This window comes from Balaenoptera borealis (assembly GCF_965194805.1).
Source record: "Balaenoptera borealis genome assembly, chromosome: 8".
Lineage (NCBI taxonomy): Eukaryota > Metazoa > Chordata > Mammalia > Artiodactyla > Balaenopteridae > Balaenoptera > Balaenoptera borealis.
Genome location: NC_138865.1, coordinates 38,367,144 through 38,384,323, shown reverse-complemented (window position 1 = coordinate 38,384,323; position 17,180 = coordinate 38,367,144).

Below are 17,180 nucleotides of genomic sequence, written 5' to 3'. Positions count from 1 at the left end.
GGGCTTCCCTGGTGGCGCAGTTGTTGAGAATCTGCCTGCCAGTGCAGGGGACACGGGTTCGAGCCCTGGTCTGGGAAGATCCCACATGCCGCGTAGCGACTAGGCCCGTGAGCCACAATTGCTGAGCCTGCTCTCTGCAACAAGAGAGGCCGTGATAGTGAGAGGCCCGCGCACCATGATGAAGAGTGGCCCCCCACTTGCTGCAACTAGAGAATGCCCTCGCACAGAAACGAAGACCCAACACAGCCATAAATTAATTAATTAATTTTAAAAAATGTTAAAAAAAAAAAGAAAAAGAAGGAGAGGACTCAAAGTAATAAAATTAGAAATGAAAAAGGAGAAGTCACAACAGACACCACAGAAATACAAAGTATCCTAAGAGACTACTACAAACAACTCTATGCCAACAAAATGGACAACCTGGAAGAAATGAACAAATTCTTAGAAAGGTATAACCTTCCAAGACTGAACCAGGAAGAAATAGAAAATATGAACAGACCAAACAAAAGTTATGAAATTGAAACTGTGATTAAAAATCTTCCAACAAATAAAAGTCCAGGACAAGATGGCGTCACAGGTGAATTCCATCAAACATTTAGCGAAGAGCTAACACCCATCCTTCTCAAACTCTTCCAAAAAATTGCAGAGGAGGGAACACTCCCAAACTCATTCTACGAGGCCAAAATCACCCTGATGCCAAAACCAGACAAAGATACTACAAAAAAAGAAAATTACAGACCAATATCATTGATGAATATAGATGCAAATATCCTCAACAAAACACTAGCAAAGAGAATCCAACAACACATTAAAGGATCATACACCATAATCAAGTGGGATTAATCCCTGGGATGCAAGGATTCTTCAATATATGCAAATCAATCAATGTGATACACCGTATTAACAAATTGAAGAATAAAAACCATATGACCATCTCAGTAGATGCAGAAAAATCTTTTGACAAAATTCAACACTGATTTATGATAAAAACTCTCTAGAAAGTGGGCATAAAGGGAACCTATCTCAACATAATAAAGGCCATATACGACAAAACCCAAAGCAAACATCATTTTCAATGGTGAAAAACTGAAAGCATTTCCTCTAAGATCAGGAACAAGACACGGATGTCCACTCTCACCACTATTATTCAACATAGTTTTGGAAGTCCTAGCCATGGCAATCAGAGAAGTAAAAGAAATAAAAGAAACACAAATTGGAAAAGAAGAAGTAAAACTCTCACTGTTTTCAGATGACATGACACTATACATAGATAATCCTAAAGATGCCACCAGAAAACTACTAGAACTAACCAGTGAATTTGGTAAAGTTGCTGGATACAAAATTAATGCGCAAAAATCTCGTGCATTCCTATACACTAACAACGAAAGATCAGAAAGAGAAATTAAGGAAACAATGCCATTCACCACTGCAACAAAGAGAATAAAATACCTAGGAATAAACCTACCTAAAGAGGTAAAAGACCTGTACTCAGAAATCTCTAAGACACTGATGAAAAAATCAAAGATGACACAAACAGATGGAGAGATAAAATATGTTCTTGCATTAGAAGAATCAATATTGTGAAAATGACTATACTACCCAAAGCAATCTACAGATTCAATGCAATCCCTATCAAATTACCAATGGCATGTTTTACAGAACTAGAACAAAAAATCTTAAAATTTGTATAGAGACACAAAAGACCGTGAATAGCCAAAGCAATCTTGAGGGGAAAAAAAATGGAGCTGGAGGACAGACTCCCTGACTTCAGACTATACTACAAAGCTACAGTAATCAAGACAATATGGTACTGGCACAAAAACAGAAATATAAATCAATGGAACAGTATAGAAAACCCACAGATAAACCCATGCACCTATGGTCAACTAATCTATGACAAAGGAGGCAAGGATATAGAATGGAGAAAAAACAGTCTCTTCAATAAGTGGTGCTGGGAAAACTGGACAGCTACATGTAAAAGAATGAAATTTGAGCACTCCCTAACACCATACACAAAAATAAACTCAAAATGGATTAAAGACCTAAATGTAAGACCAGACACTATAAAACTCTTAGAGGAAAACATAGGAAGAAATCTCTTTGACATAAATCACAGCAAGATCTTTTCTGACCCACCTCCTAGAGTAATGGAAATAAAAACAAAAATAAACAAATGGGACCTAATTAAACTCAAAAGCTTTTCCACAGCAAAGGAAACTATAAACAAGACGAAAAGACAACCCTCAGAATGGGAGAAAATATTTGCAAATGAATCAACGGACAAAGGATTAATCTCCAAAACATATAAACAGCACATGCAGCTCAATATTAAAAATATAAGCAACCCAATCAAAAAATGGGCAGAAGACTTAAAGAGACATTTCTCCAAAGAAGACATACAGATGGAGGCACATGAAAAGCTGCTAAGGAGGCACATGAAAAGCTGCTAAACAGCACTAATTATTAGAGAAATGCAAATCAAAACTACAATGAGGTATCACCTCACACCAGTTAGAATGGGCATCATCAGAAAATCTACAAACAACAAATGCTGGAGAGGGTTGGAGAAAAGGGAACCCTCTTGCACTGTTGGTGGGAATGTAAATTGATACAGCCACTATAGAGAACAGTATGGGGGTTCCTTAAAAAAACTAAAAATAGAACTACCATACGACCCAGCAATCCCACTACTGGGCATATACCCTGAGAAAACCATAATTCAAAAAGAGTCATGTACCACAATGTTCATTGCAGCACTATTTACAATAGCCAGGACATGGAATCAACTTAAGTGTCCATTGACAGATGAATGGATAAAGAAGATGTGGCACATATATACAGTGGAATATTACTCAGCCATAAAAAGAAACGAAATTGAGTTATTTGTAGTGAGGTGGATGCACCTAGAGTCTGTCATACAGAGTGAAGTAAGTCAGAAAGAGAAAAACAAATACAGTATGCTAACACATATATATGGAATCTAAAAAAAGAAAAAATGGTTCTGAAGAAACTAGGTACAGGACAGGAATAAAAATGCGGATGTAGGGAATGGACTTGAGGACATGGGGAGGGGGAAGGGTAAGCTGGGATGAAGTGAGAGAGTGGCATTGACATACATACACTACCAAATGTAAAATAGCTAGCTAGTGGGAAGCAACTGCAAAGCACAGGGAGACCAGCTCGGTGCTCTGTGACCACCTAGAGGGGTGGGATAGGGAGGGTGGGAGGGAGATGCAAGACGGAGGGGATATGGGAATATGTTTATATGTATAGCTGATTCACTTTGTTATATAGCAGAGACTAACACAACAATGTAAAGCAATTATACTCCAATAAAGATGTTAAAAAAAACAAAAAAAGACACATGCAACCCAATGTTCATTGCAGCATTATTTACAATAGCAGGTCATGGAAGCAACCTAAATGCCCATCGACAGACAAATGGATGGAGAAGATGTGGTACATATATACAATGGAATATTACTCAGCCATAAAAAGGAACGAAATTGGGTCATTTGTAGAGTTGTGGATGGACCTAGAGACTGTCACACAGAGTGAAGTAAGTCAGAAAGAGTAAAACAAATATCGTATATTAATGCATATATGTGGAATCTAGAAAAATGATACAGATGAACCAGTTTGCAAGGCAGAAATAGAGACACAGATGTAGAGAACAAACATATGGACACCAAGGGGGGAAATGGGGTGGGGGGAGGGTGAAGGTGGGATGAACCGGGAGATTGGGATTGACATTATACACTAGTATGCATAAAACAGATAACTAATAAGAACCTGCTGTATAAAAAATAAAATAAAATAAAATTCTAAAAAAAAAGTAAGCACAATGAGATCTTAGTTTAGAAAAAAATGACATGGTAATGCTATTTGAGGCAAAGAAAATCACATTGATTTTAAGAAGAATAAAATAAAAACAAAATATTTTTTTAAATCTCATAAATGTGGAATAAATAAAGTTGTCACTGCCAGTATTCAATCTGGAAAAGGAATTGGCCACAGAGATAGAGAAACAATATCGTGAAGTTTATGTTGTTGTCCTTAACTGGCAAACTTTTTTTTAATAAATTTGTTTATTTATTTTTGGCTGCATTGGGTCTTCATTGCTTGGCTCGGGCTTTCTTTAGTTGTGGCGAGCAGGGGCTACTCTTTGTTGCGGGGTGTGGGCGTCTCATTGTGATGGCTTCTCTTGTTGTGGAGCACGGGCTCTAGGCATGTGTGGGCTTCAGTAGTTGTGGCACGCAGGCTTTAGTAGTTGTGGCCCACAGGCTCTAGACCACAGGCTCAGTAGTTGTGGCTCACAGGCTTAGTTGCTCCGTGGCATGTGGTATCTTCCCAGACCAGGACTCGAACCCGTGTCCCCTGCATTGGCAGGCAGATTCTCAACCACTGCGCCAACAGGGAAGCCCTTAACTGGCAAACTTAGTAGCCAAGGCTTTTTGTCCTGTAAAAGGCAACACATTTCTTTAAAATTTCCAAAAGAAACTGAATGAGTTGTTTTGTTCTGGTCTTAATAGACTGTTTTTTGTTTGTTTGTTTTTGTAGGAGTTTTAGATTTATAGGAAAATTGAGTGTAAACTACAGAGAGTTCCTATAACCCTCCCCACTCCCAGTTCCCTATCATTAACATCTTGTGTTAATGTGGTACCTTTGTAATTGATGTTTGTTGTAATTGATGTGCCAGTGTTGATACGGTATTATCAGCTAAAGTCCATAGTTTCATTAGAGTTCATCCCTGTTGTTCTATATTTCTTGAGTTTTGACAAACATGTAACGACATGTATCCACCATTATAGTATCATTCAGAGTAGTTTCACTGCCCTAAAAATCCTCCATGCTCTGCTTATTCATCCTTCCCTCCCTCCAAGCCCCTGGCCACCACGGATCTTTTTACTGTCTTTATAGTTTTGTCTTTTCCAGAATGTCATCAAGTTGGAATCATACAGGATGTAGCCTTTTCAGATAGGCTTAAAACTTAGTAATATGCATTTATGTGTCCTCCAGGTCTTTTCATGGCTTGATTTATTATCTGGAAGTACCAGAGTTTGTTTATCCACTCACCTGTTAAGAATGTGGTTTTGGTTTTTAATCATAGGTTCAGTTTTAATCAACTTTAAGTGGTTAATGATAAACCTCCAGATATGCTCGTACAATGAAGATCCGGGGTGAAAGTAAAGGGAGGCAAAAATGAAGTGGATTAAAGGCTGGAAACAGCCTACTACCTTTTTTTTTTTTTTAAAGGAATTCCTTTATTTTTATTTTATTTATTTATTTTTGGCTGTGTTGGGTCTTCGTTTCTGTGCGAGGGCTTTCTCTAGTTGTGGCAAGCGGGGGCCACTCTTCATCGCGGTGCGCGGGCCTCTCACTATCGCGGCCTCTCTTGTTGCGGAGCACAGGCTCCAGACGCGCAGGCTCAGTAGTTGTGGCTCACGGGCCTAGTTGCTCCGCGGCACGTGGGATCTTCCCAGACCAGGGCTACGAACCCTTGTTGCCTGCATCGGCAGGCAGATTCTCAACCACTGCGCCACCAGGGAAGCCCAGCCTACTACCTTTGAAAGTACTATTCTGACTTTAAAAAAAAAAACACCCCCAAACCAAAATAAACCCTTCTTATTCCCGTATTCTTTCATCTTTATTATACAATGAAAATGATCAAATACCTGAATATGATGAATTCATTTTCTGTTTGAAGATGCACCAAATCCACTTTAATAATTACAATTCATGTAATACATAGTTATTATGAAAAAAACTAGAAAATGCAGGTTGGCAAAAACAAGAAAATTTAAAAGACCATAATTCTATTCATTACCTGTTTGTATAACTGTTTGTATGCCTGTGCATATTCTTTCATATTTTTCCATGCATTTGTGTATATGCATACATCATATAAAATTCATTTCAGTGGATGTACTGTTCAGTTGATTCTTATTATTCACAGTAGTTATGTTCTACAAAGTAACCACCAACACTGAATTCTAGAACACTGAACCATTGCTCCTAAAGGAAATACAGGGTTAAGTTCCAGGGAGCCTTTGATCACCACATTTTCACCAGCAGATCAACACATAACCTTGTTTTATGTATGTTTCTGTTTAACGATCACTTATTTAATGTATATAGTTGGTTCACTAACATTGAACTCATGGCCAACAGGAATATAACTGCCCGAATGAAGCTTATCTAACACACGTATTTTCTCCATAAGACACATCACAGCCTTCTTGCACTTAGGAACACTAGTCAGCACTTCAACACTATACTTGGGCTCCATTTTAAACAGTGGAATCACCAACAAAGAGCACAAAAGTATAGAAAACGTGGCACTAAATAGACAGCAAAAGGACACTTGCTTATAGTATGGGAGCTGAAACAAGAAGGTAGAGTGTCATCTTGTCTGATCTCAGCTGGTAACGTGCACATCAGATGACTCAAATTTTTGGCCTCCCCATGCATGTCTGAAAATGACTTTGATTTGGAAGTTACAAATCAATTTTAGCAAGCAGGCAAATTCACAAATAGGGAATCTTCAAATAACGAGGATTGACTCTATGTATGCCAAAATCAAGCACGCTGTTTTGTAGGCGGCACTTTCTTCTTAATATATGAGTAAACATTTTCCACATCAACAAGCATACTTCCTCATGACCATTTGTCATGGGTTAAAAAGTATTTTATTGTGTGGCTATAAGAACATTGATTTAGACAATCTGATTTTCCAGTGGCCGCTATAACAAATAACCACAAACTTGCTAGCTTAAAACAACAGAAATGTATTCTCGCATAGTTCTGGAGGCCAGAAGCCCAAAATCAGTATGACTGGACAGAAATCACGGTGCTGGCAGGGCTGTGCTCCCTCTTGGGACTCTAGGGGAGAATCCATTCCTTGTTTCTGCAGCTTCTGGGGGCTGCAGGCATTCCTTGGCCTGTGGCCACCTCACTCCAATCTTCAAGGCCAGCATCTTCAAATCTCTCTCTGCTCTACTTTCACGTCACCTCCTCTATGTGCCCAGTCTCCCTCTTGTCTCCTTCTAATAGGGATACTAATGATTGCATTTAGGGCCCACCCTGATAATGCGGGGCCTGTGAAAACAAAACCTCAGACACGGAGCTAGGATGCAAATTACATTTGCCTGAATCAAGCCTAAAGACACAGGTTTTGGTAAGAAGGGAGCAGTGGGTGAGGGCAGCCCCAGGGTCTCCTCATGGGAGACAGGCTTGAGGTGAAGGTAGAAATGGTCAGAGGTCCAGGGCCACACCATAGGAAGATCCAGACCAGGGTGTTTTAAAACTCTTGTACCCCCAGCAAACCTTGGAACCTTAACACAATTCATTTATATGGTTGCAAATATTCTCTTAGGGAAGCTACGTCACCTAGTGATATCACCTAGTTCTGAGTTCGCATTCTTGCTATGTCGCCGGTGCCATATTTTGGTATCGGTCATAGGTCATGTAATAAACTACTGTAATCATGTGATGATGAGTTTATCGTCATTGTATGCAAGCATGTGTTTCTTGTACACCAGGCCTGGGTGCGGGGTCCAGAGTGCAGCAGGCTTGGCCAAGGCCAGCCACCCTCCTGGCATTGCAGGGGCTGTGGCTACAAAGGCTAAGGTTCTGCCATGGTAGGAATAGATTCTGGAAGTGGACATGAAGCTAAGGTTCTGCCCAGGGAACTAGAGCTGGGACTTGGGGAGCTTCTGAAGAAATGATGGAAGTAGCTGTGGGACTGGATTGAATTTAGAAAAAAACAAAAACAAACAACAACAACAACAAAATATATATATATAATTATAATTCACACACGGATGGAGTTCAGGACATACTACCCCCCAAATATGGCACCTTAGCATACTGAATATTTTATGCTGGAGGAATTTGAGTAATGGCAGGTGCAGGAAGGATTTCTGGTCTTCCCCTGAAGCAAGTCATAAGACTTTCACATGAGAGGTGCCTTCCCTATACCCAGAGGAAAGGGGATGCTTTGGAATCTGAACAAACAGGCCTTGCTGTTTCTTCCAGTTTACCAAGCTTACCTCATACCCTTCTGTCCTATTGTGTTTCCCCACAAGTCCCCACTCTCATCAAACCTGGCATAAAAACTCAGGTAAAACTGCTCCTTCAGATCTTCATTCCCTTATGGAGGCTCCTGTATCATGTAAAACTTATATGAAATCAACTTGCATGCCTTTCTCTCATTAATATGTCTTTTGATACAGGGGCCCCAGCTGAGAAATTAGGAAGGTAGAAGGAAAGATCTGTTTCCTCCCCTACAGCACGAAGTCAAGGAAAGCGTGGACCTACGTTGAGGGCCCCCATGCTCCAGGGATAAAGGGTCAGTGCAGTTTGAGGAAGTGACAGGGGACTGACAACGCTTATTTTACCAAATACAGTTATATGGTGGAGTTGGGGAAATAATTATAAATAAGATCTCCTGCCAACCCAGAAACATCCTCTCCACAAATGATAGAAAAGAACGAAACAGTTTCATTATTGAACAAGAGTTGAACAAGACTGTGGTGTACATTCCAGGTCGTCCACTAAAGAGATTGCACAGATGGGGAGAAATCCCTCCCCTTTGTATATCCAGGCAGATAGAGTCCATTACATACATGTGAACTGTCTTTATCCAAGGGAAAAAATAAATAAAAATAAAACTACCCAGATCTTTCTGACAAGCAGGAAGTTACAATTTGGAGTTAGCACCAAGGCTGGATTCCCACAGGAACAGGAGACAGGATACCATCCTTCTTGATGTTCACATTTTGAAGATTTGGCTCTAAGGCCTCAGAGAAAGACACTCCTGGGCTACAAAACTGGCATGAGTTTTACTCAGCTTCTTAAAAAATATATCTACATCTCAAAGAGACAGAGAAAGGATTTACCATGACCAGTTTCCTAAAGGGAATGCTCTAAGAAAAAGAGAGGGAGAGAGTTTTCTTTCCCTTTTGGCACCAGGGAAAATTCAAGCATTTTGTAGATCTTACTTGCTCATACTGATGGAGCCTGTCAACCATGGTCGGTTTCTCCTTTTTCCACAGCAGCAGAGTCTGAGCTGGTTGCAAAGTTGCCAAGTGAGAGAGTATATTTCTCAGCCCCCTGTGCCGCTGGCTGTGGTTCTGATACTAAATTCCTGTCCAATAGTAGACATGAACAGAAGGAGAGTGTGAAACTTCTGAGTCCTCTCCAACCCCAAGGACAGACTGCCTGCCTGGAGTTCTCTACTTTGATGTGTCTGTGACCCAGGTTTGACCACATAGACAAGGAGATCCCACCTGAGGGAGCAAGATAATGAGACGGAAGGACCCTGGGTTCCTGAACGACTGCATGAGAAAGGCTGCCCCACCAACCAGGTCTACTCACCGTGGCACAGTTGTGTGAGAGAAGAATACTCCTCTCTCCTCAAGACATTGAACTTGGGGCCTTTCTTGGTACAAAAAGCAGTTGGTCATTACTCTGAACAATACAAGATATTAAAATATATTAGTATACATATTCTTATTACATATAAATATGTAGTATATATATCAATGTTGTATTGTTATGTATATCTCACCTATTGTGTGTGTGTGTGTGTGTGTGTGTGTGTGTGCATGCACGCCCATGGGTCTTACCTTCTATTTACTTCACCAGTTCATGAAAGAAAAATATTTTTATACCAAAAGAGTGGGAAGAGAATTATTTATCTTAGAAAAAAAGTGTCATTTTACCTCCATGAAAACTCAATACATGGGCTTCCCTGGTGGCACAGTGGTTGAGAATCTGCCTGACAATTCAGGGGACATGGGTTCGAGCCCTGGTCTGGGAAGATCCCACATGCCGCGGAGCAACTAGGCCCGTGAGCCACAACTACTGAGCCTGCGCGTCTGGAGCCTGTGCTCTGCAACAAGAGAGGCCGTGATAATGAGAGGCCCGTGCACCGCGATGAAGAGTGGCCCCCACTTGCCGCAACTGGAGAAGGCCCTCGCACAGAAACGAAGATCCAGCACAGCCATAAGTAAATAAATAAGAATGCATAGTGACACCATGATATCTTAAAAAAAAAAAAAAAAACTTCAATACATGTCCTTATTTTTCCCATTGTGCAGCTGATCAATAAATGATCTATTGTGGACCAGCTTCAGAACATGCATTGTCCTTTGGGAATCACTGTTCTTCATTATGGAGAACATATGATCTGATTTCACTGTACATATAGGGCACACAACAAGTAGCAGAAAATAGATTGTCTAAGAAGGGGCACAGAATACATTATCCCAAAATATGACACTTTGGCAGGTGGATTATTTTGAGCCAAAGGCAGTCATGACCCAGCAGACTCAAGAAGAACTTTTACCTCTCTCTTAATTACCTAAAAGAATGTGTTACGGAGTCCAAGCTCATACTGCTCCCCACATGACAGGTCAATCAATCAAGAAATGAGGTGTTGGGGCAAGGAATAGTGACTTTATTTGGAAAGTCAGCAGACCTAGAAGATGATGGACTAGTGTCCCAAAGAACTATCTTGTCCAGATTTGGATGCTAGTTTCCTTTATAGAACAAAGGGGGGGGGGTGGTTGAGGAGGTAAAGTAAAAAAGACAATAAGTTGTTGCAAACATTTCCTGGTTCCAGTCAGACTCCGGAGGGGATGTGTTAATTTCTTCTTGCCTGCAACCATTCGCAGGTGGGCCTGGTCAGGATGTTTTCTGCTAGCTAAAAAAGGTATTTTAGCTTAAGCTCAGGCAGGGGAGGCAGGGTTCCTGCAGATGGGCCATTACGTATACTTTAAGTGGTAGGCAACAACCCTTTAGTGATTAACTTGTCGCAAAAGCAATAAAATACAAAGTTTAAAGTAAAAGAAAGGGACCCAATATGGAGTCAGATTTGTTCTTCCCTGTTACAAATTTACATAGGGAGCCTAGCTCAGAGGAAGCGGCTCTTACCAGAGATAACTTTTATCTGAATGACCTATCTGGATGCAGGGTGAATATCTAATTACCAAACATCCGCTCTTCTTTTTGTCCTTTGAATGACCCTCCTCCCCTTTGAAGCCCCAGCCCCTATCACATTCCTTAGCTCAGGATGGCATATAAGCCTCAACTGCCCAACTTGTCCTTGGGTCTTATATTCTTATGGAACTCCCATATCTGTGTAATCAAGTTGGTTTTTCTCCTGTTAAATTGTCCTATGTCAACTTAGTTAATAGGCCAGCCAAAAGAACCTACAAGGGTAGAGGAAAATTTTTCCTCCCCTGCATCTGGACTGTCTATAATAAAACATTTTTGGGGAGTGGCAGAGAGAAAAATCTTCAAGCTAAATCATGCATCCATCCACTCACTGAACAATCATGAATGGAATATCTACTCTGTGTTAGGAACTATGTTCCTTGTCGGTGTCACAGAGAAGAAAAAGGGATACTTTTTGCCTTCAAGGAGCTCACATTCTCACGATTTGCAATACAGTGCCATGAGTGCCAAAAGACAGGCTTTAATATGGGATTTCAGAGGTGTGTGATTCAGCTTGGGAACAGGGAGTTCTAAGAAGAGGTGACGCCTGAATTGTGAAAGTAGGTGAGCAAGGTTGGGGGCCACTGAGGAGGCACCGGTGGGTGGAAAGAACCAACCCGTGTCTCACATATGGTAGTATCCATCCCTACTGGGAACTCATAAATATCTTCTATGGCGACACATGCTCATATTAGTAAGATTTTGAACAATTAAAAAAAAAAATAGGGACTTCCCTGACGTTCCAGTGGTTCAGACACAGCGCTTTCACTGCCGAGGGTCCAGGTTCAATCCCTTGTCGGGGAACTAAGATCCCGCAAGCCGTGCGACGTGGACCAAAAAAAAAAAAGAAAGAAAGGAAAGGAAGGGAGCTCTGGGTTTTTTCCTTGCTGCTGTACAATCATATAGCTGTTAAATTGCAAATGCTTGAGTAAAATCAGTCCTGCAAAACTAGGCATTCTCTCCCCCAATCAAGGCATAATGTGCTGAATGATTTCTTTAGCATAAAACCAATTTTCTCCCAAACACAAATGACACGCTAAACTAAATGAGCTCAACAAAAAGATCTCAGGGGGGAATTTTCTCAGTATTTGTTTTACAGATGGTGAAGGTTACTTCTGAAAGCCAAACATTTAAAATTATTTTTAAAAGAATCTTGTCCTGAGTCACACAGTGAATCTTCAAATAAAGGTTTCTTCCTGAAGAAATGACATGCAACAAAATTCATATTCAAGTCTTGCTGTACAGCAGGAAATCAGAGAAACATTCATCTAAATAACTAATGGTTAGGACCGAATGCTGAAGACAGAAAACATTGGGATTTCAAGGCAAAACTGATTGGGAATGTGTAGCACCAATTTGGTTTTTACCCAATAGATGTGGGAAAGCCTTCAACTGAGCATTTGTCTTTTTGAAAACCATAATCTTTAGGAAAGATAATAATATCCTTTATTGGTATAAAGATGATAATATCCTTTTGGACTCAGTCATGTCTCTCCTGCATGAATGTTTCCTGAATTCACAAGTCGTCTCCTTGTCTGGGATGATTCGCACACTTGGCTGCTTCCTCACCAGGTCTAAGCCTGAGCCCCAAAGCCCTGAGCTCCCCAGGGGTGGCGTGCAACATGACCACAGGTGGTCAGCTAGAATGCAGGCAGAAAAAATGCCTGTGTTAGTCAACAACTGCTGGGGGACAAACGACAGACGTTCATTTGAAGTAGTTCAGGTACAGGGGTATTATTGGAAAGAATTCACCATGCAGTCTCCCAGACCCCCAGGAACCCTGGCCACACAGGAGAGGAGCCCAATCACACAGGCCACATGCTCTTCCACTTCTCTTTCATCCAGATCTGCCTCATTCTCCTGCTGATTTTTAAAGCAGGTAAAATTCACATACCATAAAATTCACCCTTTTAAAGGATGAAATTTGTTGGTTTAGTATATTTGCAGAATTATACAACCATTAGTACTATCTAATTTCAGAACATTCATCAACCCAAAAAGAAACCTGTACTCATTAGCATTTACCTCTCATTCCCTCTCTTCCCTTCAGCCCCTGACAACCATGAATATACATTCTGAATCTCTCTATGGATTTGCCTATTCTGGATACTTCATTTAAGTGAAATCATATACTATGTGGCTTTTTATGACTGGCTTCTTTCACTTAGCATGTTTTCCAGGTTCATCCATGTTGTAGCATGTATCTGTACTTTGTCCTTTCTGTGGCTGAATAATATTCCCTTATATGGATAGCCCACATTTTTTTTATCCATTCACTGGTTGATGGGCCTTTGGGTTTTTTCTCAGTTGTTGGCTATTATGAGTAATTCTTCTATAAACACTTGTGTATAAGTTTTTGTGTCGACATATGTTTTAATTTCTTTTGGGTATAAACCTAGGAGTGGACTTGTTGGGCCATATGATAACTCTATGTTTAACTTTTTGAGGAAATTCTAGATTGTTTTCCAAAGTGGCTGCACCATGTTATATTCCTGCCAATAGTGTATGAGGGTTTCTATTCCTCCATATTCTTGGCCGCATTTGTTATTATCTGTCTTTTGTATTTTAGTCATTTCATTGTGGTTTCTATTTGCATTTACCTAGTGACTAGTGATTTTGAGCATCTTTTCATGTGCTTATTAGCCAGTTGTATATGTTCTTTGGAGAACTATCTATTCAGACTCTTTGTTTATTTTTTCAATTGAGTTATCTGACTTTTTATTATTGAGTTGTAAAATTTCTTTACATATATCTTAGAGACATGTCCTTTATCAGATAGATTCATGCTTTGCAAATATTTTCCCTCATCCTATAGATTACACATCGCTTAAAAAATTTTTTTCTTGATGATATCCTTTGAAGCACAAAAGGAGTTTTTAAATTTTTATGAAGTCCTATTTATTTTTTTGTTTGTTTTTCACTTGGGCTTTTGGTATCATATCTAAGAAACCATTGCATGATCTAAGGTCATTAAGATTTACTCATATGTTTTCTTCTCATGGTTTTAGCTCTTATATGTAATTCCATGATCCATTTTGAGCTAATTTTTGTATATGGTGTGAGGTAGGGTTCCAACTTCATTCTTTTGCATATGGATATCCAGTTGTCTCAGCACCATTGTTGAAAAGACTATTCTTTCCCCACTGAATTGTCTTAGCACTCTTGTAGAAAATCCATTGAACATAATGTGAAGGTACATATCTGAACTTCAATTCTATTCCATTCATCTATTTATCTATTCTTATGCTAGTATCACTCTGCCTTTATTACTATTGTTTGCAGTAAGTTTTGAAATTGGGAAATGTGATTTCTCCAACTTTGTTATTTTTTAAGATTGTTTTGGCTATTGTGGGGTCCTTGCAATTCCATATGAATTTTAGAATTAGCTTGTCAATTTCTGTAAAGAAACGAGCTGGGATTTTGATAAGGATTGCTTTGAAGTTCTGTATCAATTTGAGAATATTATTATCTTAACAATATTGTCTTCCAATTTATGAACATGGAATATCTTTCCCTTTTATTAGGTCCTTTTTGATTCCTTTCAATAATATTTTATAGTTTTCAGTGTACAAGTCTTGCAGTTATTTTATTAAATTTATTCTTGAGTACTTTATTCTTTTTGATGCTATTGTAAATGGAATTTTATTTTCAGATAGTTCATTTTAGTGTATAGAATACAACTGATTTTTGTATATTGATCTTGTATCTTGCTACCTTGCTGAACTTGTATTAATGACTTTATGTACAACACCATAGTCACAATCCATGAAAGAACTGATAAGATGGACTTCATAAAAATTAAACACTTCTGTTCTGCAAAAGTCACTCAAGAGAATGAGGAGATAAGCCACAGATGGTGAAAAATTATTTGCAAAAGAAACATCTCATAAAGGACTGTTATCCAAAATATACAAAGAAAGAACTCTCAAAACTCAACAACAAGAAAACAAACACAGGTTAAAACATGGGCCAAAGATCTAAACAGCCATCTTACCATTAGTATTAATTCTAATGTTGTTTTGTGGATTCCTTGGGGTTTTCTATATATAAGATCATGTCATCTATGAATAGAGATAGTTTCATTTCTTTTTTTCCAATCCGAATGCCTCTTATTTCTTTTCTTTGCCCAATTGTCCTGGCTAGAACCTTTATTACAATGCTGAATAAAAGTGTTAAAAACAGACATCTTCTGTCATTCCTGATATTAGGGGGAAATCTTTCTGTCTTTCATCATTAAGGATAATATTAGCTGTGGGCTTTTTTTTTATTTTAATGTGAGCCCTATCTCTCTGCTTCTTCATGATTCCAGCCCATTTTTAAGTACCGTAGGACTGCCTTGGCCCTGGATCTCCCTGACCTCTCAGTTGAAGGGTCCCTCATCCTCTAATTTCCTATTTCTCTCCAATTCTAGAAAGAGAGACTCTAATTGTCTCAGGCCAGTCTAGGGGTTGGCTTCTTTTTGGTCAAGTGTCTGCTCTGGTGCAATCTGCTGTGGTAACCACAACTGGGCTGGGGCAGGTAGCACAGCAGACAGCACACAGCAGGTAGCACACATGTGGCTGCTGAGGCCCACATCTAGGAAGATGACTTCATCCCAGTTTGCCCAGAACTTTCCTGGTTTTAGCACTGAAAGTGTCCCCCAAATCAAAATGGTTGGTTACCCTATGCTTCCCCCTCAGCAACACCTGTGTGTAAGGGGTTGGTGTGGGTCATTTATAAGGAGGGCAGTGGGTTGGGAGGTAACAATAGACACATTCAGCACAACGTTTTGACTCTCAGAGTAAATCAGGTTGGTAAGTGGATTCAAAATTGCAGTTCCAGAAGTATTATGAATCCTTGTTGGTCACTGAGCGCCCAGGCTATGATATAAGATACTTTTTAGACATGGCCCTTGGGAAGACCTTACAAACAAAACAGAAGGAAGAGCTGTGTACCAAATATCTAAGCCTATGGGTTGCAATCTAGCAGCAATTGGCCGAACTCAGTTGTCTCAATCAGCCAGCGAGGCAGTTCTATAAAATTTGTGTTTGAACACTTCTTAGGCTGCCCACGCTTTGTCCTCCCTGTTGCTATCCACATTCCTCTCTACACACAAAGATCACCTGCCTGATCCAGGAAGGTATCTGACTTTGTAACCTCTGACCTAAAGAGTACTATTTATACGACTACTTCTGGTGGTGAGAGAAAGAAAAGGTTACATTCAGGAGTTGAGAAATAATTCCAGCTGCAAAGAGATCACTTATATATTGAAAAAATTGGGTATAATTCAAATGTATAAAGTGATTGATTAGTTAATAATACTTATTGAACATCACCAGTACTTAAAACAAGGGGGAATTCCTAGAAAAGGTTCGAATTGGCATGGAGGAAGCAATTAGAAAATTCATAAATCCATGAAGATTTGGGCATCGCTGGAGGCAAACCCTGAGATGAGAATCCGAGTGGGAGTAGTTCAAAGGGAGGTGATCCCAGGCAACCCTGTAGGAATGGGAGCCTGACTCAGGGAAGGAAGCCAGTAAGAGGCAAGTCAGCTCCGTACCCTGAGGAAGTCCGGGCTGGGGTGCAGAACAAAGCCTCAGAGCTGTCCCATGGCGGGATGGGAGCAGGCTGGGGTATTTTTTCACCAACTCCTGTCAGCCATTGGTTGAGGGCTGCTCCCTGGGGACAAAAAATCCCTGACACTTCCAGCCTGTCCCAAAGAAAGCCCTGAAGCAAACAGGTGCAGCTGCTGGCAGTTGCAATTCAGGCCACATTTGCTGGCAGGGTGCCCGCTGAGGGCATGGGGGCCAGCGGCCTCTCTCGTACACACATTCTGCTGTCACTGCAGCACCCGCATCTTGCAGCGATGTCACATGCCTGTTCCGAAAGGCAGACAGTTTGGGACATTAGGTTTTGTCAGTCAGCCTTCTTGGCTGTGAGCACCAGGGTTGCCTCTAGCTGAGGGAAGCAGAAAAGGAACTTATTATTGAGTATTAGGTGACTCACAGAATCTCTGAGGGGCGGGGAGGAGGGGGCATTGGCCACACAATAGGCTGTCCCAGGGAAGATGCCACTGTCTTGCTGCAGGGCCAGCATTGTACTTCACAGAGCCATCACTGGGCACTGTCCCTCACCAGTGTCCTGGGCGAAAATACATGGCGGCCACCCACAGGGGAACAAACAGAGGCACAGCACGAGTG